Source organism: Balaenoptera musculus, chromosome X, assembly GCF_009873245.2.
Source record: "Balaenoptera musculus isolate JJ_BM4_2016_0621 chromosome X, mBalMus1.pri.v3, whole genome shotgun sequence".
NCBI lineage: Eukaryota > Metazoa > Chordata > Mammalia > Artiodactyla > Balaenopteridae > Balaenoptera > Balaenoptera musculus.
In genome coordinates, this window is record NC_045806.1 from 119,303,649 (window position 1) to 119,316,372 (window position 12,724).

A 12,724-nucleotide genomic window follows, 5' to 3' on the forward strand; every position below is an offset into this window, starting at 1 on the left:
CACTCTGTTCTTTGCTTTATTCTCCCCCAGGTTGCTGCCTTCCAAGTAAATGAGAAGAGGCTTCACCATTTTCACTGCCCATCTTGCAAGGCCCAAGGTCAACACCAAGAGTGCTATATCCAGATGCTGTCTCAGGTTCCCATCTTCAGGGTATAGGGCATTGCTGGGAGAAAAGACTCCAAGAACTCCAGTTCAGGGTCTCAACTTAGCCCTGAAGCAGCTCAGCTTGCGGTCCATGTTGTTGCACATGGAGAGTTTTGAAAGCTTTGGGCTGGAATCTCACCCCTTACTTGCTTAGAATTTCATCAGTTGTCTTGTAAAAATATGATTCTCTAAATTCCTGGGGCCCAGGAGGAGCTCAAACCCAGGCCAAAAGACCAGATGGCTGATTGTTTTCTGGTGGTTCTCTGGAAACGGATTCTGAGACAGAGAGTTGCTTACCAGAGGTGAACTGGGGAAAGCTCTTGAGAGTGGCAGTGTTGAACTTTACCTGAGCCCTGGGTTCCCAGAAGGCAGTAGCAGTTAAGAACTCATCCACCACCACCACTCTGTTTTGTTCTGGAAATGGCTAACCACAAAGGACCATCCAACACTGGCATATTTGCATAAGCCCAGATGAGACCATCTCTATCCATCCCCTTGGCCTCTGTAATACTCTTGGATGAAGCAAATGACTCTCTTGTCTCCTGCCTTTATAAAATTCTAGCCCCCTTCTTTTTCTTTGAGAAGTTCCTTATTAATGAATATTCTACCTATTGCATCTCCTTAAGGGCCTTGTGCTATTAATTCTGTCTTGGACCGGAGACAGGGTTGTGAGGAGGTTAGGGAGGCACGGTTGAGCCGTAGAAGATGCCAAAGTACAGTGTAGTTGCAAATGGGGCCTCAGCTGATCCCATAGGGGCTCCAGAGCTGACGTGGTCCTTCAGAGCTGTCCCAAATTCAAGCAAGGCCCCCCAGCCTTTCTATCCTTGAATTAGTCAGTTTTCCAGCCCTAGGCAGGTGATGTAACCTGGAGCAAAACAGTTCTCTGAGGCCTAAAGTGATTCCCAGTGAGAAGAAGCAACTGTGACCTTTCAGCAGCCAAATTCCCAGGAGCTAAGGATGGTGCCAGCATGGGGGATCTGGACTAAGGTATCCACTCCACTGATGGGAAACTAGCCATGGATCTTCCACATTTCTGCCCTCCTTCCATCCCAGCCCCCAAGGAAAATGACTCCTTCCTTCTCCACTTAAAAATCGAAAGCTGCCATGAATATCAGTGAGTGGAAAGGATGCAAACAAAGCTGGGATGGAGCTAAGATACAGAAGATAGTGAGGAGCAACTGGGGAAAGGGGAGGGGCATGCCCTCTACTTACCAGGGGTGTTTCTCAAACTGTGGTCCATAGACTTTCCCATGCTGGTCTCTTAATGCACTAAACTTGATAACATGCCACTTTATACTTTTGTTTCTGAAATGAATTAGCAATTTACTCATGAATATTTAATGAAAATAAAATTAAAAAGCCAACTGACACCACTTGTTGCTACCTAATCAAAGTTAGCTCAAGTCTCTCCATTCTTTCCAAGGAGAGGTTTTACTGACTACATTCCCATGAATTTGTATCAGCTTGGGCTCAAGACAGAAATATTGCAAGTCACTCTTTTGTTATAACGAGCCTGATTCTTTGTACATCTTTCCTTCTTCCCAGAAGCAGTTACTGAGCTCCTATCCTGTGTCAGGTATTATACTATACCCTGTGAGGAAGACAAACTTTTTTCTCTATCTTTCCCCCCATGATTACTGCCTCCATAAGGCACATATGACTTTGCTAGGATGATGTCAGTGACAAGAGAGAGGCAAGATGCAGAGCAGTTAACTGAGGAGCTAAGGTTAATAAGCATGTGAAGACAACATTGTGTAAAGTGCTTTTTCTAGATTCTAGAAATCTGGAATCTAGAAGCATTGCTGGTCTAGCGGGTAGCTAGATGGAGACACAGGGTAGTGGGAGGGTGTGTTTTTTTTTCTTTGTTTTGTGTTTCGTTCTAGAGTGGGAGAGACTGGGCATGTTTAAGTGCTAATGAGAAGGAACAAGGAAGCCAGTAGACAGGATTGGAGATAGAGGAGATAGGCTCCTGCATCTGAAAATGGGTGAGAAATGGGATTTGCTTCAGACTGAAGGAAGGGTATGTCTTTAACTGTGGTTGGACGGACTTCCCTGGTGGCGCAGTGGTTAAGAATCCGCCTGTGCACCTATTGCTCTACCTTCTCTACAAGAGAAGCCACCACAATGAGAAGCCCGTGCACTGCGACGAAGAGTAGCCCCCGCTCGCCACAACTAGAGAAAGCTCACACGCACAGCAGTGAAGACCCAACGCAGCCAAAAATAAAAAGAAATAAAAGAAATAAATTTATAAAAACCTTGCCTTCATGAAGCAGCGTAGAAAAAACACTTATTATGTAAATTTTTTAAAAAAGTACAATGAGGTAACTGTGGTTGGAGAAGGGAGAGGTTAGAGAAGGAGGTCAGAAATGGAAAGACAGTTGGACTGATCCAGGGTTATGGCTTTTCCAGATGATACACAGGACAGTGAAGACTCAAAGCAGGTAAAGGGGTCAGCCAGTGACTAATTGAGGAGATAGATCTAGCATCTAGATTAACACAGAAGAGGGACCGATAACCAAAGAAAGCGGATGGTTTGGGAGAAAATGGAAGTTTAAAGTTGGGAGCTATCAAATGGGTTTTTAAAAGGCGGTGTTGAAGGAGAGAGAGAGAAGAAGAGTAGCAAGAGCAAGCACTTACGAAAAGCCAGCCATTGTTCTAAGCCGTCAAGTCGAAATAACCTGAAGAGACATAGGCTATTATTTTCCACATTTTGTATCAGAGGAAACTGAGGCACTAAGTGGTTAAATCATGTGTGTAAGGTCACACAACTAAGAAGTGGTACAGCTTTGGTAAGTCTGGTTTTAGTCTCTGTTTCTCTCTGCTTTGACCAGGCCAGAGAGGAGAGTTTGAGTTTGTTATTTCGGGTTGGCAGTGTGGGAGATGACGAGGTCCAGGGTCTAGGTGAGGATGTGGTCTAGGGCGGAGCGTAGCAATGTGTTGATGAAGCGGGACAGGTGCTGTACCTAGTCCACTACAGCTCTTCGGCCCTCTCCTTTTGCTCTGCGAACAGGACTGCAGCATCCCAAGGACCTTCTGCTGGTCTTTGTCACTGCAACCTCATGGGGCCACTGTCACCAGCTAGGCTTTGACTGGGTACCCAGTAGAGAAGATAACTGTGAAACCAACCCAAGAGGAGCTGCATAAGGAAGTTCAGATCAAAAGATCCATCCACATTCTCAGGAGACAAGAGAGCATCCCAAAATACATGGACAAAACCTAGCTCTTTTCTAACCCAGGCCACATTTTTCAAAATTGTCACTGTGACTGTTCCTTTGCTGGGAGTTCTCTGTGATTCCAGCTAAATGTTTGGCATTGCCCCAGCAATGTCAGTTTGGGGCACCACCGCTGAAGCATCCCTGCCTTGTAGTCACATCATTAGTGGAAATCTGAAAAGTCTTAGTCACCCCAACAAATGTGTAGTGCCCTGGGTTCAAAGCCCCAGCCTTGCAATACAGTTATTTGAGTTAGAAAGTTGCTTTATGATGTGTTTTCGCTTCAGAGTCCTCGTGCTAAGAAAACTAAGCACACAGGAATTCCTCATCTGCAGCAACTGTGAAATAAATGCCTAGAGCTTTCTAATATGTCACGTGTGAGAAGAAATTGTATTTGTAGTTGTGTCGCAGTCCTGCCACCTACTAACTGTAACCTTGCCCACCTTACTTAAGCCTCCTGAGCCTCCATTTTCTCATCCGTAAAATGGAGTTAGTAATCGTGTGACTGGGATCATTCTTGAGGAATGCTTCATAGAGCCTGGCTCACAGTAGGACCTCATTCATGGCAGTGGGGGCGGGGGGGGGAGGAGTAATATTAGTAGTCGTGGTTGTTATATTTATTGTTTGTACTTCCTCACTGCCCATTCACTCATTCTCCCTCTGATACCTTCCCCTGCACTGAAAAAGTTCTCACCAAAGTCATCAATATCATCCCTGATGCTAAAGCTAATAAATACTTGGCAGTTCCTGTCCAACAGGGCCTCTTGCCAGGAGTCAGAGAGCTAATGAGTGATGGAGCTGAGATTCGGACTAAGGCTTGGTGTTCTTCAGGTTGCTGTCCTAGACCCTCTTCTTATCTCACTCTATACATTTGGCTTGTGTAATCTTATCCATTTCCCTGACTTCAAAGGCCACTTTTGAGCGTTTATGGTGTTCCGAGTACTACGTGAAGCCTATATGTATGTTATGGGTGGATGGATGGATGGATGGATGGATGGATGGATGGCTAGATAGATTCCTTTAATCTCAGCAATAGCCTTATGAGATGGATATTATGATTCTATCATTATCTACTTTGACATGGAGAAACTAAGGCTCAGAAAGTTTACATTAATTGCTTAAGGTTCTCCTGCTAGTAAGTGACAGAGTCATGATGTGAACCCAAACCTATCTAATTCTAAAACAATCGTTCTTGACCTTTACATTACACTACAGCACCATTCCCAAACAGTGCCCATCCAACTTCCTGTGAGATTAAAATAAACTAGACCTGATTGGAACTCAGATTTAAAGTTTACTGAAATATCAATGTTTGTATTCAGGTATAACTTGTACGAGTAGAGCTGGATGTTCAGAGCCACTAGCCTCAGATGCTGGTTCGGAAATAATGAAGGCCATCCCCAGGCATCCTTCAGAACCATCGGCCCGTTAGAGCCCAGGTGGAAACACTACGGCTTCATTTGTGAGAGGTAGAGGTCGGCAGAAGACTGCGGTTTTAGCTTTCAAGCTGCCAATAAAATAAACTCTGGCCTCAGTACTCTGAAAATCAACATGCACAATATCATCTACTCCTTCAGAACAAGTGGAGAGTGAGCCCTCGGCACCCCCTGGGTGGCCATAATGGTACCAACAACCCACCTCTATCTACTTAGGCAGCAGATAGGACCATTCAAGGGAACTTGGCCATGATTGCCGCTGCCATAAGTAATAGCGACCATTTTATGGATTCAGCATTTCTCTATGCATAATTCTTCTAAAGAGTATAAATAATTCACACTAAATTATAGTTACTAGAAGGATATTTTAAGCTTAAAGTTGGAATTAATACAATTAGTGTCTAAAACCATCTTGAAGGGAGAAAAGCAAACATTTTGACTATCTAAATAACACTTTATAAGGTTTTTAGGTAGCTTATTTCACATTCTTTAAATTAATAGTGATTTCTACATGAAAGTGAAATATTATGTATAATTTTTACATTAGAATGAAATATGATAAAATATAATTAAGAGGTTTATCAGCATCCTCACATTTGGGGGGTGGAATGCAAAGCTATGAGTTCAGAAGCTTATGAAACTGGATGAGTGATTGCTATATCTGTTTTTTTAATTGTGAAATATTTATATGCCCGATGTCATAGACCATGCAGTATTTATGCCAGATGTGCAGTGAAATCTATATTCAATATTTGGGCAACATAACAGGGGAAAGATCCTATCCCCTAAATTGATGCTAAAATTATCTTCAGTTTAAAGCATTATCTCAGAATTGCACATGAAGCTCTAACTTCAAGAGAAAGGAAGATTATTTTTACTTGAATTACCATAGAATTTGCTTCGGGTCTTTAGTCCCTTTGACAGTAGAGATAGCCAGAATTTTATTAAGCACTTCTCCACCAGAAAGATAATTTTGCGATAGACCCTTGCCCACGCATACGCCCACTTGCCTATTTTTAGAAAGAAATCCATTTGTCTTTAAACATTAAAATACAACTGAATCTTTTATCACCAATGTCAGGTTTGGAGGTCTTCCAGCGGAGAGCAGATTATAAACTAGTAAAAAGGAAGCTTCCTATAAGGATCCTTATTTTGTTTTCTTTTAAGCATAGAGGCGAAAATCAAGTCAAGTCCTAAGGCAGAGAGTTCTCATACTATATATTGCATAGAAGAATCGTCGGCTAATTCTTCAACTCACCCTCTACAGACTGAGTCAGTGAGTAGGTGTAGACTGGGGCCAAGGAATCTGCATTTTAATGAGTTCCTTCAAATATATCTTATGTAAGTTGCCCCCAGATTTCACTTTGATATAATTTGCCATAAGGATTCTTCCCCTGACACTCAGAGATCATATTTAGCAAAACCTACAGGTCAGATTGTATCAAAGAAGGAGTTTGAGTACCGGAGCAGATGGCCTGGGTTTGATGGCAGATTCTGCCATTTTCCAGCTCAGTGGCTTTGGGCAAATCACTTCATCTCTCGAATCCTGTTCCCTCATCTGTAAACAGAGGATATTAATCCTTGTCATGTACCTCCCGGAGTTCGTAGGAAGATCAAACGAGATAACAGCCACGCATGGCAGAGATGCTATTACGTGTTCACTAAATTCTTTCCACTTTCCCTGTGAGCACAAAGCTAGACTGCTTGTCCTAGCCTCCCGGCTGCAGTGAGCAAGGCCACGTGGCTGTGTTCTGGCCATTGGAAGGGGATGTGTATTACTTCCCTCCAGCCTCCACCCCTCCGCCCACTGACTGTCTTTCCTTTTCACCATCTAGATGCCAATTCTCAGAGCAATCTTGAGAGCCACATGTGGAACATGGTCAACCTTGGACTGGAAGGGCCGCTCAGAGCTGAGCTTCCCCTCTGTCTACCTGCATTGGACTGAAAGGTGCACAAGAAATGTAAACCGATTGGGTTAACCCACCACGATTTGGGAGTCATTTGTTATCTCAGTTAGTCTGCGCTGTGAAATGTAAAGTTGTATACAGATATAAGAGATTGAATAAAAGGACAACAACTGGGGCAGTGAAAAAGCGGAACTGACAGGCCAGGCTGGCTTTGTTAGAGTAGGCGTTGGAGCTGAGAGAGATCTTCCCGCTCACAAATACCTCTTCACCACATGTTCACTGGTTCCACTGGGCCTTTTGCAGGATGGGAGAACAAAGACATTGGCAGCAATGAAAAAGTAGGAACCAGGTCTAGGCCATGGGTGCCTAGATGGAGGGTTAGCACAGAAGCCTGAGGTCTTGCAGAGCACCTTGGATTCAGAAACCAAGCATCCAGGAGTCGGGGAGCGCATTGGCAATGAGTGTCGAGAAAGGCAGCAAAGCAAAAACTGGGCACTTTGTTCTGAGCCAACAAACATGCAGAAGCAAGTGGTCAGTATGAGCTGTGGGATCGGAGAAGACAGGTTCGAAGACCAAGAAGACTGTTCTTCCTCACCATTTGAAATTCTAGCCATTCTTCAGAACTCACCTCAAATGCCAAAGACTCCAACTAAATCAGAAGTTTTTAATCGGGAGTCCATTTACCCAAGGGGTTTAAGAATGAACTTCCACAGTGTTCTTGAACCCTCTGAACTTGGATGCTGGGGATGGAGTCCTTACTTTGATCAGCCTCTTAAAGGGAGTCTATGGGGCAAAAATATTTAAGAACCACCTCACTGGTTTTGTGAACACCTAAAATACAGGCATTGTTCTTATCCCTCCTTACCCTCATACTCACTCAGCACAAAGTAGGTACTCAGTAAATGATCACTGAAGGGATACACTTGTCCTCCTCTGATTCTCCAAGTTGAAATTGCTCTCTTGGTCTTTATGATTCCCAAATCACTTGGTTTGTCATTCCCTTGAGGCATTTGTCACCAACTGCAGTGCATCGATGTTCGTTGTTTACTTGGGGTTTTACCCAGCCTATAATCACTTTATGGGTAAGCAGAGTAAGCTTTGTATTCTCAAACATTGTCTAAGGCAACAAAGAGCATAATGCAAGATACCCATTAGCTAATTTTATTTTGACAACAGTTACGAAAGATATGTAGTATCACCATCCCCATTTTACAGATAGAAAACTAAAGCTCAGAAAGATAAGTTGGTTTCTTTAAGGTCATATATTGGGTTGGCCAAAAAGTTCGTTTCGGTTTTTCCATAAAATGTTATGGACAAACCCAAATGAACTTTTTGGCCAACCCAATAGATAGTCAGTTGAGAGCCCAGAGTTAAATTCTTATCTATCCGATTCTAAAGCCATGTACTGTGTTGATATTATATCATACTTTACAACATCATATTATAATACACTGCGTTAGCTGTCCCTCAAGATTGTTGGATTGAACTGACTTGAGCTGAATTGAATTTTATAGACAAGGACAAGGCATGGACTATGAGGCAATCAGAAACACCGATCTAGTCCAATCAAAACATTTTACAGGTAGGAAAATGGAAATTTAGAGTAGGAGAGTGACTTGCCCAAAATCGTGCAGCAAATGAGTGATTGAGCTGAATGTCTTGCCTCCTCTTTCTTCCATTCTGCTTTGTTCCTCTCTTGTTTCCTTGGTTCATGCTGCACTGGAGTGAGATCAAAGCGTCAAATCCAGGTAAATTTCTATAAAAAAGTATGACATGTCGTTACAGCTTAATTTAGCTCATTAAATATTTTAAGATATTCTTTGACAGCTGGTAGTGATCATGGTTCTTGATTAGACAATGCATGTTCATGCATCTAATTTTCTGCATTTTTTTCCTTTCAGATATTCTTTCTAAAATGGAAGTAGAAAGGTGCCAGATCTTATGATAAATGTAGTCTACTTAATTCACAGCAATTGCAGTCCCTCATTAGTAACAAATTAAATATTGAAGAGACCAGATCATTTCAATGTGTCAAAAAGAGCCTTGTAACTTGGCATAATTTAAGGGGTCAAAGTATGCATTTTATAATGATCATCCATCCATAGCCAGTATTTCTAATCCAGCTCACTCTCAGCTTCTATGACTCATGGGGCTTACCCAAGACACTTGTTGAGTTACAAACAGAGCTAAATATGAGGAGCAAAATAGAATTGTAACCTGTGTCCAGGAATTGTTGGACAGGTACTCAGAGCTGATGCACATCGTTGGACTAGGAGTATCACCAGAAGAAGCTGCATCTGGTGGTTTCTATATGACTCCAACACAGCTCTTCAAATTAGGCAATTAAAACAATCAAATTATTTTGGTACTGATTTTACCAAACAGTTCCGTTGAAAAGCAAATAAATAAATATCTTCAAATCTCAAAAAGCCAATTCAAAATATTAGTTTATTTTTCCTTTACTTTTGACCTAAATGCTTGATAATAGTACCGTTTTTGTCTCCCTTAATGGCCTAAGGTCAACAAATACTGGAATGAATAAATGAGTGAAATGAATTCTTGTATTCGAAGTACCACTGAAGGTATTTGAATCTGTGAACTCTACTGTGGAATAAAAAGAAAGTCCATTTCACACCTTGACCTAATAGTTATTGAGCACCTACTATCTGCCAGATAGAATTCTAGGTACTGAGGATAAAACCGTAGTGGACCTGTATTCATGAATTTATATTCTAGTTAGACATGGCAGACAATAATATATATGTGTGTGTGTGTGTGTGTGTGTGTGTGTGTGTGTATATATATATATATATGTAATTCTTCAATTTGTGATAAATACACTGAAGAAAAATAAATCAGCATAATGGGGTTAGAGAGTGACCAGATACTTTAACTATCAAGTGGCCATGACTACCACGTTCATGTTCAAAGACTAGCAAGGAGGCACATATGACTTGAGGAGAGTGAGCAAAAGGGAAAAGGGTAGGAGATGAGGTCAGGGAAAATAAGGACTGGGGTTTGAAGAACTTTAAAAGCTCATGTAAGGCTTTGGTTTTTCTCTGAGTGATATGAGCTTCATTGGATGGCTTTTAGCAGAGCAGTGACGTGGTCTGACACATTTTTAGAGGATCACTCTCCTCTGTAGAGAATAGTCTGTAGAGAGGCAAGAGTGAGGAAGCCAGCCAACTGGTTAGGAGACTCTTGAAGTCATCTAAGCCAGAGACCATGATCACTTGCACCAAAGTGAAAGCAATGGAGATGGTATGGTGAGAAGGGGCTGGGTTCTGCTTTTGTATCGTTTTGATACGATTTTTGTTTATTTTTTGAAGGTAAAACTGGCAGGATTTACCAGAGTATTGGTTATCAGGTGTTGGATTAAAAAAAAGGCAAAGCTGATTCCAAAGCATTCGGTTTAAACAACTCAACAACAGCAAAAACAACACTGCCCTTTACTGAAACAGTTGAGCCTATAGGAGGAACAGGTTTCCGACTGGAGTATCAGTAGCTTAGTATTGGACACGTTAAGTTTGAAATGCCTATTAGTGCAGATGTATAGTTGGCTTTTAAGTATACAAATCTGTAGTTCAGGTAAGAATTCTGGGCAGGAGATAAAAATCTGGGAGTCATCAGTTTATAGATGATATTTATAGCCTTAAGATGAGATACGACCACCTAGGAAATGAGTATAAACAGAGAAAAAAGTAGATCCAAGACTAATCCCTGGGACATTCCAATGTTTAGTTGCCAGCAGGATGGGGAAGATCTAAGCAAAGAGCCAGAGATGTCAATAAGGTAAGAGAAAAAATGGGAAATAGTGGAGTCCTAGAATCAAGTGGACCAGTATTTTACAAAGGAGAAAGCAATCAACTTTTCAGATGTTGTGGACAGGTCAGGTAAGGGAAAGACTGAACATTGATCTTTATATTTGGCAACTAGGAATTCACTTGTGACCTTGACAACAGCTACTCAGTGATGAGGAGTGGTGTGGTTTGGATGAAAACATGATTATAGTGAATTCAAGAGAAAACAGGAAGAGAGAAAGTGGAGACAGTACTTGGTAATTAATATTTCAAAGAGTATTGATGGAAAGGAGAGGATAGAAATGGGGATACTTGGTCAGAAAGGTAGTGGGGGGGAGTGCAAATCATGTAGGGTCTTATACTCCAGGATTAGTACTTTGGGTTTTACTCTTAGAGAGATGGGGCTCCATCATCCAAGAACAGAACACTGAGGAACCTCAATATTTAGATGTCTTAGAGAGAAGAAAGAATCAGCATAGGATCTAGGCAAGTCTTGAAGAGAATTGTTTGGTGAATTTGGAGCTCCCCAGAAGGTAAATTAGAGCTGGAGAATTTTAACAGTATACTTCAACTGTGACAGACTAATGTGCTCGGGGCTGACTTGTCAAGGGGAAGAGAATTTTTGCGGACACTGATCAAAGCAACCATCTACAAGGTGACTGGATAAATATGGAATATTCCTGCTTTCGATTGTCTCCCAACTTTCCACCCCCGCTAAATTCCAGTCAGACTCCTGCCCTTCTGTTAACATGTTTACTTCTGATTAAAATGTAACTACCATTTATTGAACAATTACACTGACTCAGGTATTTGGTGAAGCTAAAATAATAGCTTACATTGAGTGGAATGCGCACTTGAAGTACTTTATCACTATTGAATGCTTACAGCAAACCTCTTTGGTAGATGCTATTCTTCTCCCATTTTACAAATGAGAAGATAGAGGAAAAATAAGTTGAAATAATTTGCCCAACATCACACACATAGGTAGCAGTAGAGGCAGGATTCAAACCCAGGGGTTGTGGCTCCAGAGTCTATGCCCTTAACCACTAAGCTCTACTACCGTCCTGGGACTAGCATACCTTATTTCACCTCACATTTCTATCTCCATTTTATAGAAGAAACTGAGGGTCAGAGCAAAGGATCAGTAAGTTGTTCAAGGTAACACATGTGGAAAACGGAAAGAATTTCCATGCCAAGCCTATCACTCTTTCCACACTTATAAAACACTTGATATGTTTAGAGCTTACTTTTTCCTTAACTCACTAATTGCCAAAGTGTGTTCCTTGTTCTATTTCAATAGGCATTAAAAAAAAAAAGTTCCATTAGCAAACACATTTGGGGAATGCTGGGTTAAAGCTAAAGAAGTGTCCTTTCTACAGGTCGTTTCAATACTTTTGATATGCTAATGTGCCTTTTGAAGCTTTGGGGGATGGGTATTTAGCAACTTAAGCAGTACCTTGTTTTTCTGGGAGCATCTTACCAGCAAGTGCATAGAACATACTTAGACTAACTGCATAACTACATTCCTGAGCACACATACTCCGATTACTTTAATTAGATTGAAAGACAATCTGGTTTCTATATGCAATTAGGAGACACTCTCCTCTTCATGGTCAAGATGCAGGATATAGCCTTTTCTCAGTAATACCAGATTTACATGCCATTCATTATGTTAAGTTATTTTGAAGAGGTCCAGTCATGTCCAATAGATATTTGTTCCATTTTGAAGAGTGATGTTTTTCAGATTTGGTCCCAAAGTTCTAAGAAGTCTTTGTTAGCAGGCATTCCATGCCTTACACACTGACAAGCCATCTTCAAGGGTGCTGCCAGTAATTTGTGATATTATTTTGTGGTTTCTGTTCTTGTAAAGCTAAGTGAATACAATCCATTCACTTTCTTCAGAAGTGTCACTGAAGTTGGATGAGTTCCATGAGTAGTAACCAACATGAGAAATAAAAATATTTAAAGCATGGGAAAATAAGAATCTGATAAATATGTTTATCGATTTTCATCACATCTTAGCTCCAGTGAGATCACGCCTAAAATATCTGCTTCAATGATGACATGAAAGTGATTATAATGATGAGGAGGTCTCAAGCCAGAAATTATTCCATGTCCCCATTATGACATAAAGTGGAAAAATGATATTTTGGAATAGCACTAAACTTGGAGAACCTACAGGAAGGTGCAACCCCCCAAAATTATAAATGCATATAAGAATGTAC